Below are 12463 nucleotides of genomic sequence, written 5' to 3'. Positions count from 1 at the left end.
TAGAAAGGGATCTCTTGTAGTTGCTTTATGAGGTTCTGCAGCAGCTGCAGCAGCGATTTTGAGAAAAGACTGACATATTAACCCAACCAACCCAACCATACCGCATTTTTGATAACGCTCACGTGTGTTATCCACCATGTATGAGGCTCACCGCGGAACAATGGCGCGGCCTGTTTCATGCCAGCCCTTCATCGGGCGTCAGCACGGTCTTATTTCCTTTTATTCTGACAGAAAGAACAATGACGCTGACGGAACCCCAGCGTATGGCAGCGCTGTTCCTGGAGAAGGAAACACGCGGTTTGTTCTGATGTCATTTCTGCTTCTTTAAACTTTTTTGTTTCCCCAGCATGTTGCTGAAGTCCCGCTGTGATAAGCGCCGATGGATTTTATTTTGGCAAAGAGCTGCGATACGACGGCCCTGTTTCCGGCTGATTGTGGACTCCACACCATATGCGTTTGTGATCCTCGAAAATGCAGAATGAAGCTTTCTGTATTTTTTATTTTTTTTTTTTAATGGCGGGGGGTGGGGAGGTACTATCATCACAGCAGTTTAATGCGTTCTGCCGACAACTCTCAGGAAACACAGAAATATTACATTATTCTAAACGAAAGTGATTTTAATAAGTGACACATCTGTTCAAACCCTCATTAAATCTCTATAAATTGAAGTGAGAACCATCTGTTGATGTGGGAGATTGTGGAGGGGGTGGCGAGAGCAAGAAATCACGACGTTCCCCTGGATCTTTTCCAATCAGAGAACGTTTTTTTTTTTTTTTTTTTCTAACAAATGATTGGCTGTTCAATCTTTAGCACCATCATTGTTGTTGCTGGCATCTGAGAAATGCTTCAGAAAACTCCAGAATGACGCTTATACTGACAGAATTTGAAATGTTACTGCTTAACACCCGTCCCAACGCTTTAAGTGATTTCATCACAGCTCTGATCTAACCAGAGGCTTGAAATCCCTTCACTGCGATGGCTTGGAATTGACCTTTGGCCTTTTCTTATCTTCTCCGACGCCTGGCACTCCAGCGTGAGAAAAACCGCGCCAACGCCACCTCTCCCTGTGCCCTAATAAAACATCAGATAAAAACCGGTGACAGATGACAAATGTGTCACTGAGCTCAGCACCAAATATTCCGAGCGGACGTTTGCGCTTGAAAGAAAGACCTGAGAAAGTGCAGCGACGCGGTGTATGGTGCCCACCGATCTTTCCTGGCGGGCAAATTTGTCGAAGGGTTGGGCTTCTTCATTAAAACCCGGCGCCGCTGTGATCAGGTTTGTGGCGAGCCGGCGCCTTCGGGGAATAAGTCAGCAGCTGTGACAGACGGGGAGGCAGAATGCGCTTCCTAAGAGGCTCTCGAAGCTGTTTGTTTTGTTGCTGGAACACAGATGCACCGCCCTCCCCCAACCCTGGCACTCACCCTCTGTCTAGGTCTTCGGCTCTTCTGTGAGGAGTATGTCAAGAGCCTGAGTCACGGCGTGGAAACACTCTGAACGATTACCAATCGCAGGCCTTTGTGGGATAAAGAAAGGAACAAAGCAATCGTGGGAGGAAGCTGTAAATGCGCTGCATAGATTAAATCGATGTGCATCAGTCCTATGGAAAGTGATTCTAGACGTTTCAGGAGCAAATAAAGCCACGGAGCTTCCGGCAAGACCTTCAAATGTCTGTAGTTTGGAGTTTGCTCAAACTGTACAAAACAGGTTATTTTCACAACCCATTACTGACTCAATATCGGTAAGACATTAAATTGGCCAAGCCAGACTATCCTGGGCAAAACTGGCCTACTTTCACCACTGAGTACACTATATTTACCCTACGTACAATATCCAAAAAAACATATTATAGTTTGTTCTAACTTTCCCATCGTCCAGTCAAAAATAATTGACCATAAAGATGAATAGAGATAGAGATTTGAGATTTCAATAAAGATTTGTCTGATATTCAGTGTTCAGACCCGTATTCAAAATGTTGTGTAATAATAATAATAAATAATCACATGAAATATAGCCAAATTACAACCATTTTGCAAAATCTATCAAGCTTAATGCTCTTAGTTTAACCGGCATTAAGTTCATAAAACGGATCCCACAACACGTGGGAACTCTTGGGAAGTAGGTTGAGCCCATTCATTTAAAGCTATTATGAAGATGACTTTGTAATTAATTTGGGTAATTAAAAGTCACACCATAGAAAGGTCTGCCATTCCACTGCCAGCCGTTCTGCCCAGCTGTTATTAAGGCAGGACCAGATGAAAGCACCCAAAGAATATTTTGTGTGTGTGTGTGTGTGTGTGTGTGCGCGCCCTCTCCCCGTGGCACTTTGTAATCTGTGGGTGGTTCGGCTTTGCATTTCCCAGGCGTACCTCAAGGGGTCCACTGCTGTGCCTTCACAAACAAGCACTCTTATTTCAAGTGACACAAATAAGTGATTTATTCCTTACAACAGCTTAGGAGTAGCTCTTCCCACCCCGCCAAACCCGGCAGAAATGTCCAGAGGAATCTCTGCCCGCTCTGAAGCCCGGCTCAAACCAACCAATCACAGATACAGACGAACCATGAAAACCGTCAGAACTTAACAAAACTTGATGTGATGGACGGAGCTCTCTGCATTGCACACTACATTTCCCCACTGCAGACCAGGCCATGCACAGCATTTCACTGCAAACTGGGCCACAGGCTGGAAATAAAGGCAGTGCATCAGCCCAAGTCTAACAGGACAACTTCTTGCAATGATTGTCATTTCTACATGAAGGATTTTGTGACTTGAGATTTTTTGTGGTATCATAAACATTATTAAGTATTACACGGATGACTACATAATAGAAATAATAACAGAAACCCCCACATCTTTTGCCCAATAAGACAACAAAAAATTGTTAATTTAGTAAATTACTATGTGGAAACGGACAAACGGAATATCTGCATAATTGTAGAGAGACCCATTATTAGTAACAGTATCAGAATTCTATTCAAAAAAACAGTCGCAGCAAAACTGGACAAATTCACATCAGTTGAGGTCCTGGTGAGCCGCATGGTTGTGAGTTTGAATCCTGGCTCGGACATCGTGTGCTCTCCCCGTGTTGCCGCGGGTTTCCTCCGGGTTCTCTGCGGTTCTCCATAGGCATATACACTAAATTGATTGAGTATCTAGTATCTGGAGTAAAATCAGTACTATTAAGGTACTAGTACTATAATAAATAATAATAAAGTGAAGTGATTGTCACATGTGATACACAGCAGCACAGCACACACAGTGAAATTTGTCCTCTGCATTTAACCCATCACCCTGAGTGAGCAGTGGGCAGCCATGACCGGCGCCCGGGGAGCAGTGTGTGGGGACGGTGCTTTGCTCAGTGGCACCTCAGTGGCACCTTGGCGGATCGGGATTCGAACCGGCAACCTTCTGATTACGGGGCCGCTTCCTTAACCGCTAGGCCACCACTACTAGTAAGGGTCGGTGGTACTAGTAGGATTAGTTGGATAATCTACTTTACTGGTTAATACTAAGGCCACTGGCGTCGCTTAATCGCTACAGAATGTAAAGTTTCCTTTGATTTCTTTACTTATGAGTGCGCAGTTTTTTGGTTTCTTTTTTTAATCGGACTGTGCTGCTAATCCATTCAGCCACTGGAGGCTTTCCAAGGCCACTGAGGCTCACATGACTCAGGTCTATAATCCTGCGCAGGCTGCTTCCTCGTCCCTTCCTTTTCCAGCAGCGTCTCGACAGCTGAACATTTTCCAAAAGGGATTGATCCTTGCCCATGAGAAACAAATAAATACATAAATAAATACTACATTAAATGACAAATATAGTGACCAAAATCCTGAACTGTGAATTTCGCATTCTGTGTTGTAAGAGAAAGGTAAAGTAAGTTAGTTTTAGTTTTTTTTTTTATTTGATGTGTGTGCGCATGCATAAAGGAAGCTGTCACGGTGACACAGCAGAGCTGCTGCACGCCGTGTATTAGACGCAAGCAGCTCGATGTGAGGCACTGGCCGGCACCCTCAAAGCATTGTGGGAAAAGATATTGTGTCCAGAGATAGGGATGGGGATTACACAGAGGTTAAGTCACGCATGACCCCCCCCACCCCGGCCCACACTGCAGATCTGCGAGGTTAGCGTGAGCAGCCCTTTACGCCGCTGGCCTGCACGCGCCCCTGATCTGAAATCAGCAGGCGCCTTACAGAAGACCGATAAGTCCAGGTGGGAGGCACATCGCATCCAGTTCTTTCGCTCTGCCTGGTGGGTTAGGCGGTGACTGGCAGGCTGATGGACTGCTGCAGCGCTGGAATATAGATTAAATGGGAGCCCACGGATGTTCAAAGTGGAATACAGATGCAAATGAAATATTTTCCGATTGTTATTATTATGCACAAAATCAACATTACTATTTCCCATAAGCAAAAAAATAATCCCGAAAATGCAGATCCTGGTATAATCTATATGAGTCCCTTGTGTCATAAAAATGAAACATGTTTCATGTGACCACGAGTTCATGCAAAGTACAGGATTGCAAAAGGGAGGAAAAAAAACCTCATTGAGCAAATGCAGATGTTGCTCCATTTAATCTCACTTCCTAAATCAGACTAATATGACAGATTGAGCTTCATTGCCCACTGAGCATAATCCTTACAAGAGACGAGTAACCAATCAGGCAAAAGTCTGCTCAGGACACGGCTCTCTAAGGGCTGTAAAGCCGGATAGATGACACACACACACACGCACACACACACACACACACACACACACACACACAAATGCCTCTGTTTCCAGCGTGAACCACAGACCTTTTCATGCACAGTTAAAGGTCTTACTGCAGAAGCCATTGGAAGCATTGCAAAGCTGCACACTCTAATTTGTTAGTATAGTGCAATATGATATATGGAAAAATGTATCTGAATAGGCTGTTGATTTCCATTCCATTCCAAGACCCATAACACTTTCTAAAGACAACCAACTTGGATACAAAGGTAAAGTCAATCTCTAAAGGAAAAAAAAAATATATGAAACCCAACTAAATGTCAACTTGTGTCAACATACATATTATTATTGATTATTCAAGATGTTTAATAATTTCAGCAGATTTGTAGATGTATTTCAATATTTGAATAATTAGAAATTATTTGTGTATTGTAATGTTCACATACATGAAATCTAAACAGGATTAATTTACATTTACATTTACAGCATTTATCAGACGCCCTTATCCAGAGCGACTTACAATCAGTAGTTACAGGGACAGTCCCCCCCTGGAGCAATTTAGGGTTAAGTGTCTTGCTCAGGAACACAATGGTATTAAGTGGGATTTGAACCTGGGTCTTCTGGTTCATAGGCGAGTGTGTTACCCACTGGGCTACTACCACCCTTAATTAAGATCTATACTCCTCTTGATGTCGCATGCAGGTAACCCTGCCCAGCCGGTGCTGCGACCAACAACTCACCATCACACTGAACTGATTAATCAGCCTGGGAAGCAAACAGCACATACAGTTAGCGTTACATGCACTGACCAGTGTTGGGCTGTTCTCAGATCTATTGTCTCACTTGGTCAGATCACAATCGTTTTTGTAAACTGGCTTTTATTGTTCTGATGTGACGTTCTGTGATGTTGACAGGACGTATGAGTGTGCACGTTTATGAAAATTGTCTGAAAATTGGTGTATGATTAGCCTATGTTAGTGTATTTGCATGTTTGTATGATGGTGCATCAGCTCTCAAATGTCAAGGCACCATGAAAGTGAAGGCACCATATGTCTAGCGCCCATATGGTGATAACAGTGATAAAAACTGAATCCTAGTTCTGAAACTACGAATCCAAACCAAACATCGATTCAAACAAGCCATTGGACAGTGGGCCCATGACTGAATTCACTACTACATGAAATCGTAACATCGCCCCTACTGTGCAGACTCTGCTTTGATTTCTATATAATAGACTGTAATGGAGCCAGAGTGTCCATATTTCTAACAGTGAAAGAGGAAAGCACAAGGGTGCAATTTGTCTGTTGTTTATAATATTTATGGCAAAAAAAATTACTTTATAAAACCAGGCACGTCTACACACCAGCAATTTACTTCCTAAATTGCGCAAGAAAAACTCAGCTAACGGTGACCTGCCCAGCACAAGGCAGGCGCAGGTAGAGGCCGCATAGAATTCAATTTGAGATGAATATCTGGGTTTGTGATGTAAATTGCAGCATGTTTCTGAGGGAGCGTTATTGTGGCGAGAAGGGCTGTTTTACTGACCTTTTTGTGAGAGCGCTGCGGGCTAGTCTGAGAGGCGGCCGAGACGGCAGCCGCATCCGCGGCCCTTGCCATCAAATTACCGGGCCTTTCATGAATTATACTTTACTCAACGCAGGGCTATGATAGCCTCCTATTGTGCACTTATGCGCTTTGGTAATTGCTTTTTCATAGTGGGGATTATTGTCTATACACGGTGCACTGAAAATAAAAAATGAGTTTCGTTGAGGAACTGCAAGAAAAAGTTATGCACCCTGTTTGCATGAATACTTCCCAACATCAGTAATATTACTGCTTTTGTACCTTTGTTAAAAAATGGTTAGCATTTCGCTGGTGGATTTGGGATCAGTTTTTGTCTTTAGTGAAGGTTTACCTCGAACCAATACCAATCGAAAAGTGATTCTGAGTGTTGACCATTATCCAGTCTTGATGGGAGTGATGCTCTCATCCACAGGGGCACAAGTGTCTCTGGCTGGTTGACGAGTATAAAATGCCGGTAAAAACCCAACTGGACGCCAATGGGAGATTTAAGATCGAATTCTATGGCGTCTTTGCAGCGTAGCTACCTCTCCTGCTACCTCACCAATCAATTGATTGGACTAAATGGTCTCAGCGTTCACATCACGGCTGGCTTGAATCAGTCTGGTTTTCTGTGTTTCTCTGGCTCAGCACCACCTCAATATCCGGCTGCCCCTCTTCTGGGCCGAGCAAGTGTGATTTATTGTGCACGCACGAATGTGGTGGTGCAATCAACCAGCGGTTACTTCTGCGCCTTTCAGTTTAAAGTGTTTTTCAATGCGTTGTGCGTGGCGATGAAAAATGAACCAACTGTGCCATTTCCCCGTTCTTTGCAACTGACACAACAATACGAGTCTCAGATTTCTCTGCGGCGTTACAAAATAGCCACCGATTATAAATTCATCTAGTTTCATGCTGTTAGCATGCACACCTCCCCACTCTAATGACCTGAATATGGCGAGTGAATGATTCCACGGCCTTTCAGGCACTTTTCACTTGGAAATCATTACCACCATTACTGTAGCCTCATTATCATTCGCTTGTAATTGTCATTGGCGACTTCGGCTTTCCTTTTTTTGCTCTGATATGGTCACTATGGCGAGCAAAGCACAGTGGCTCATTGTCCTTGATGGCGTTTGTTGTATTCGCCTATTAGCATCGACCCAGAGTCACCAGACAATTAGCCATCGCTTCAGTCGTGGAAAAGGGTTCGGAAAAGCTAAGCAGGCTTGTAATGGCATCTCATCCACTTGTCGTGAGAATAGGGGTGATTGTGCGTTTGGCCAGTTTCAGCATCAAGCTGATGTCACATAGGCATTTGAACCTTCCGGGGGCTTCCAGGCACAGCACGGCACGTAGCGCTGGCGCTAATTTAGACACGGACATATGGTGGGCTTATCTATAAAGTCAGCCTGACATTTTAGGTTCATTCATGTTTCTCTGCATGTATGTGGACTTTCATATCCGCCAGCTGCTACCTTTACTTTGTTCATAGTGGTTATTTTGGTTTCCTGGTGTACCCTTGGTTTGGGTTTATCACACCCATCCTGTAGCGTTTGGGGTCACATCAAAGGTATCTCTTCTGGATTTACGGAAATTTACAGTAGTTTGTCCCACACAGCCGACTTTGTTGGTCAGATGGATGATGAACTTTACTGCAATCTTTGTAAAAAAACCAATCTTTAAAAGGAGATTCAAACACCTTTTTGTTAATCTCACACATGCAAAGAAACACAAGTTGCCAATTATGTGGACCAAAACACACACAAAACTACTGATACCTGTACATTTTTTTAATTGCTGTGATTACTTAAAATACGATTAAACATATGAATTGTGTTCCTCCAGAATTTTCTTTTTCAGAAACCCCAACCTGACAACATAGTCGCACCTCTTCACTTCATTCCTCTTTGTTTTATTCATTCTCTTTGCTTCTACATCACACATGAAACATTGGCACACTACTGTTATTAAAAAAGCTCTTCATACAATGCCCAGAAGCTTCACGCTGGGATCCAACCGAGCCAATCCTCAAACCCCTCAAACCCCTCAAACCCCCCAACCAAAAAAAACTAAAAATTAAAAATTGAAACCATATTTTTGTCTCCCATGACTCCTGATTCTGCTTAGCCCACTCTTCCCTGACCCCTGTGCAATCCAACGCCTGTTCATGGCATGGATGTGCCGCGCATTGCATTTGGTATTTATCAAAACTAATTCATGCCACTACGTAAGTCGGGCCACACAGAAAACCTGTGCAGCACCTTAGCATTTATATAAATTTATATAAAAGGCGTTTGCTTTGAGGTTATATTTCAGAATGTTGTGCTGATCTCTGTACCTTGATGAGCGATCTTACCAAGTGACTTGGAAAGGATCCACCTCTACCTCACGTAGACTCTCCACTGGTGTCCCTCAAGGCTCGGTGCTAGGTCCTCTCCTTTTCTCCCTCTACACGAGATCACTTGGTGAGGTCATTTCCTCACATGGATTATCCTACCACTGCTATGCTGACGACACACAACTCCTCTTCTCCTTTCCTCCCTCTGATCTACATGCTGCTTCCAAAATCTCTGCATGTCTAACAGACATCTCGTCTTGGATGGCAGCCCATCACCTCCAACTCAATCCCACCAAAACTGAACTAATATTCATTCCAGCAGATTCTTCACCACATCAGGATCTTGCTATTTACCTAGACAACTCGCAGCTCTCTCCTTCTGCAACAGCCCGCAACCTTGGCGTAACAATAGACAACCAACTCTCCTTCTCAACTCACATCAGCAATCTTTCCCGCTCATGTAGATTCCTTCTCTACAATATCAGACGAATCCGCCCTTACCTGTCAACCCAGGCCACCCAACTACTGGTTCAGTCCTTAGTAATCTCACGACTGGACTACTGCAACTCCCTTCTAGCTGGTCTACCTCTATGTACCATCCGACCTCTACAACTCATACAAAATGCAGCAGCACGACTGATCTTCAACCTTCCCAAATTCTCCCATACCACCCCTCTGCTACGTTCCCTTCACTGGCTCCCAGTAGCTGCACGCATCAGGTTCAAAATACTGATGCTGGCCTACAAAGCCAAACATGGAGCAGCACCATCCTACCTCACAGCCCTCATTACACCTCGCACTGCACCTCGTCTACTCCGAGCCTCCAGTACTGCTCGCCTGGTCCCTCCATCCCTGAAGGTAAAAGGAAAACATTCATCCAGACTCTTCTCCGTCTTGGCCCCTCGGTGGTGGAATGAACTTCCCCTCGAGGTCAGAACAGCTCAGTCACTGAGCACCTTCAAACGGCAGCTCAAGACCTTCCTCTTTAAAGAATATTTAGATTAAATTGTAATTTTCTTGTCAAACTTTGTGTACAGAATCTACAACAGAGTGAATTAAATAGATGTATTCATAGTTGGGGTCCTAGTGAACCGGAATTGATCTCTTCATCGATGGTAACTTGAAAGCACGTTGTAAGTCGCTCTGGATAAGGGCGTCTGCCAAATGCCGTAAATGTAAATGTAAAATATAGATAGAAAGGGACTTTATCCTTCATGTTAAAAAATCTATTACATGAAATCCATACATCCCGTTCCCGTGTAGAGGGGAGCGTGATGACGGTGAAATCTCCCAGTCCAGATGTGGAAGGATGACAGCGAACATGTTCTGATATAATATGCGATGGACATTGCAGATTTATTTTATCCCTCCTTTATCCCTCTAGGGGTTACATGCAGCACAATGTTCACGTTCAATCAGTCCACCTCCAGTTGTGGAACGTGCTGCACCAGAGTGAATTTTGATACTGTTCATCTAAAGCTGTTCATCTTATCCTGGTGACTTGCAGTTCTGGGTTATGGCTTCAGCACCTGATTCAGCAGCGTGGGGTTAACCGTCCCATTAAGGCAATATTACCGAGTATTTCCCCATCATGCGTCATCATTTTTCTAATCTGGCACATTGCTGTGTGATCCAGAAGGAACATACGCCAGTGTTGAGTCTCCAGAAGAGAAGCCAGGCCTCTTCCATTTGACCACAATCAGCAGCCTGATGAGGGGATGTGTAGAGCCGTGAACACCTCTGCCTGCGCCTCCGTGTGTCAGCATCAATCGCGTACAGTGCACACCGACCTCCGAATGAACCCAATCACGGCAGGGGCCGGGAGGGAGAGTCGCCATGTACAAGCCATGCCGTGCACGCACGAACACAGTCCACAGACACACTGTGGGCAGCGTGTTGACACACATGGACTTGGACTAACACAGATGCTATAGTTTTTACAGCCCTGACCTTCAAAGTAGTAAGATGACCCTGGCCCGACAACGTTCTAAATCCAAATCTAAGAGTAATATTTTCAACAGCGCAATGGCCTAAAGGTTAAGCAGTGGGCCAAATATGATGCATTAATCTGAAGCCATAGACTGAATGGCCGACAGCAAAAAAGCTATAAACTGGCATAAAATATTAGGCTACGTATTAAAGGGAGATTTTCCCCCCCAAAAAAAAGCCATGAGGGATTTAAACTGTTTCAGTGCACCTCGGAAGAGTCCATGCACTCTCCTTTACTTAATTGATCTTATTTCATTCATATTTTTCCATTAAAATGTCACTCATCTGTGCCTATGCGGAATTTTAAAAACCCATTCTGGACATTTTTTTTTTTACGATGTTTTCCTTATTCATTGATCAAAACAGTCACACACGGCACCAGCTGTGACAAGTGCTTCGTTTGGAAATGTGTTCATCGGTGTAAGTAAAAACTTTTTTTTTTGTTTTTTTTTTTGTTGGAGCGTTGAATTTAAAACCCTCCAAACTGGCAACACCGCGAGGTTCCCAGGTGTTCCAGATGTTCGCCGTCCAGCATCCAGCTGTGAGCGGCACGTCCTCGTGTTAAGGAAACAAGTTGCACCGGTTACTTTGCTGCTCATTTTTATCCCCGCGTTGATTTGAACGGGACTAGACCGGGTTATGGGCCCGTTATGGGAATTGCGGGGTTTTATGACGTGTAATGCCGCTGCTTTTGCTTTTTTTCCTGGTAGTCAGGATTAAATCCGCGCATCGCTCACGTTGCAGCGCCCGGCCGGCCCGGATTCGCTGGAGGCGCAGGGCGTTTGTGCCATCTAGGGACCCGAGGTGGCCGTCCATCCCAGCGCCGCCCACCCCGCGACCGACGAGCGCGGCGCGACCTGCTGCAGATCCCGCGCCGCCGCGGCTCCCAACGTCAACGCGTAATAGGATTTTCCGGTCGCTTAATCAAAAAAGAAGAAGAAAAGAACCAGAAGAGAGGAGCGGGAAACGGGTTCACCGGCCGCTGCGTGGACGCCGAGGATCCTTATAAACGTGGGGTGGAAAAAAAGTGAAGTTAGCCGAGGAAGGTGGTGAGGAGAAGCTCGGAGCGGATTTTCCTACGCGCCTGCTCGGACTCACCTGGACGCCGCGTCCGGGGAAGCGGGGACTCCTGGTCGGTCGCCTGGTCGCCGTGGACCGCGTCCGGGGAAGAGGGGACACCCGGTCGGTCGCCTGGTCGCCGTGGACCGCGTCCCGCGTCCGGAGAAGCGGGGACACCCGGTCGGTCGCCTGGTCGCCCACCTGGTCGCCGTGGACCGCGTCCGGAGAAGCGGGGACACCCGGCGCGCGCCTCTCGGGGACAATGTGGGAATACGACGGGATGGAAGTCGCCGGCGCCCCGTCGCGGTTAAACGTCCTCTCGCCGTCGAAGGTAAGCGGGCGCGGGGCTTCGGGGACCCGCTTTTTTTTTTTTGTGGAAACGTGGCGTTCTTGACAAAACGAAATTCACGACGGCTTTTACTCCGGTAATGTCGTGTGTGCGCACCGTGTCGCCTGTACGTCCCCGCATGTCCACTCTGTTCCGTGTTTAAATGCGTATTCGAGTTCATGTGCTGTGACTTTGTGGGAATGTGTCGCCGGGCGCGGTGGCCACACGACAGGCTGTTCCCGACTTCTGCCACTTTGTGAAGAGCTGCCGGACCGGAACCCGGTTCGGGTTGGACGGTGGCGTCCCGGCTTTTTTTATGATATTTCGCGTCTCCGAAGGTCAGCGGGTTTCGGCGGTGACGCGCCTCGGTTGGGGACACCGTATCGATTAGTGATTCGCGGATACTTTTTGGCGACACCGACGAACTATGTAAATGGCGTTTTGTCGTGTTCCGCACGTCTGTCCGCAGGACAGGGGG

General features: G+C 45.8%; 1 protein-coding gene and 1 long non-coding RNA gene across 7 annotated transcripts in view; one reads left to right on the top strand and one right to left on the bottom strand.

Annotated features, from left to right (window-relative positions):
• Positions 1 to 465: 465 nt before the first annotated feature.
• LOC114803205 (uncharacterized) lies at positions 466 to 12132 on the bottom strand. Its single transcript, XR_003751895.1, has 2 exons — positions 11697 to 12132; positions 466 to 1516 (listed from the first exon to the last, which is right to left on the bottom strand). It is a non-coding gene; the product is annotated as an uncharacterized LOC114803205 (long non-coding RNA).
• lrfn2b (leucine rich repeat and fibronectin type III domain containing 2b) overlaps positions 11221 to 12463 on the top strand; it is a 102018-nt gene continuing 100775 nt past the window's right edge. For 3 of the 6 annotated variants that reach the window (XM_029002601.1, XM_029002604.1, XM_029002603.1), the window contains exon 1: positions 11221 to 11988. The gene's annotated coding sequence lies outside the window, so the exon portion shown is untranslated. The remainder of the gene's footprint in view (positions 11989 to 12463) is intronic. The other 3 variants (XM_029002607.1, XM_029002606.1, XM_029002605.1) reach the window with 1 other exon arrangement.

The sequence above is a fragment of the Denticeps clupeoides genome, chromosome 14 (genome assembly GCF_900700375.1).
Source record: "Denticeps clupeoides chromosome 14, fDenClu1.1, whole genome shotgun sequence".
Taxonomy (NCBI): domain Eukaryota; kingdom Metazoa; phylum Chordata; class Actinopteri; order Clupeiformes; family Denticipitidae; genus Denticeps; species Denticeps clupeoides.
Note: the sequence above shows the minus strand (reverse complement) of the source record. Positions and strands in the feature narration are given on the sequence as shown.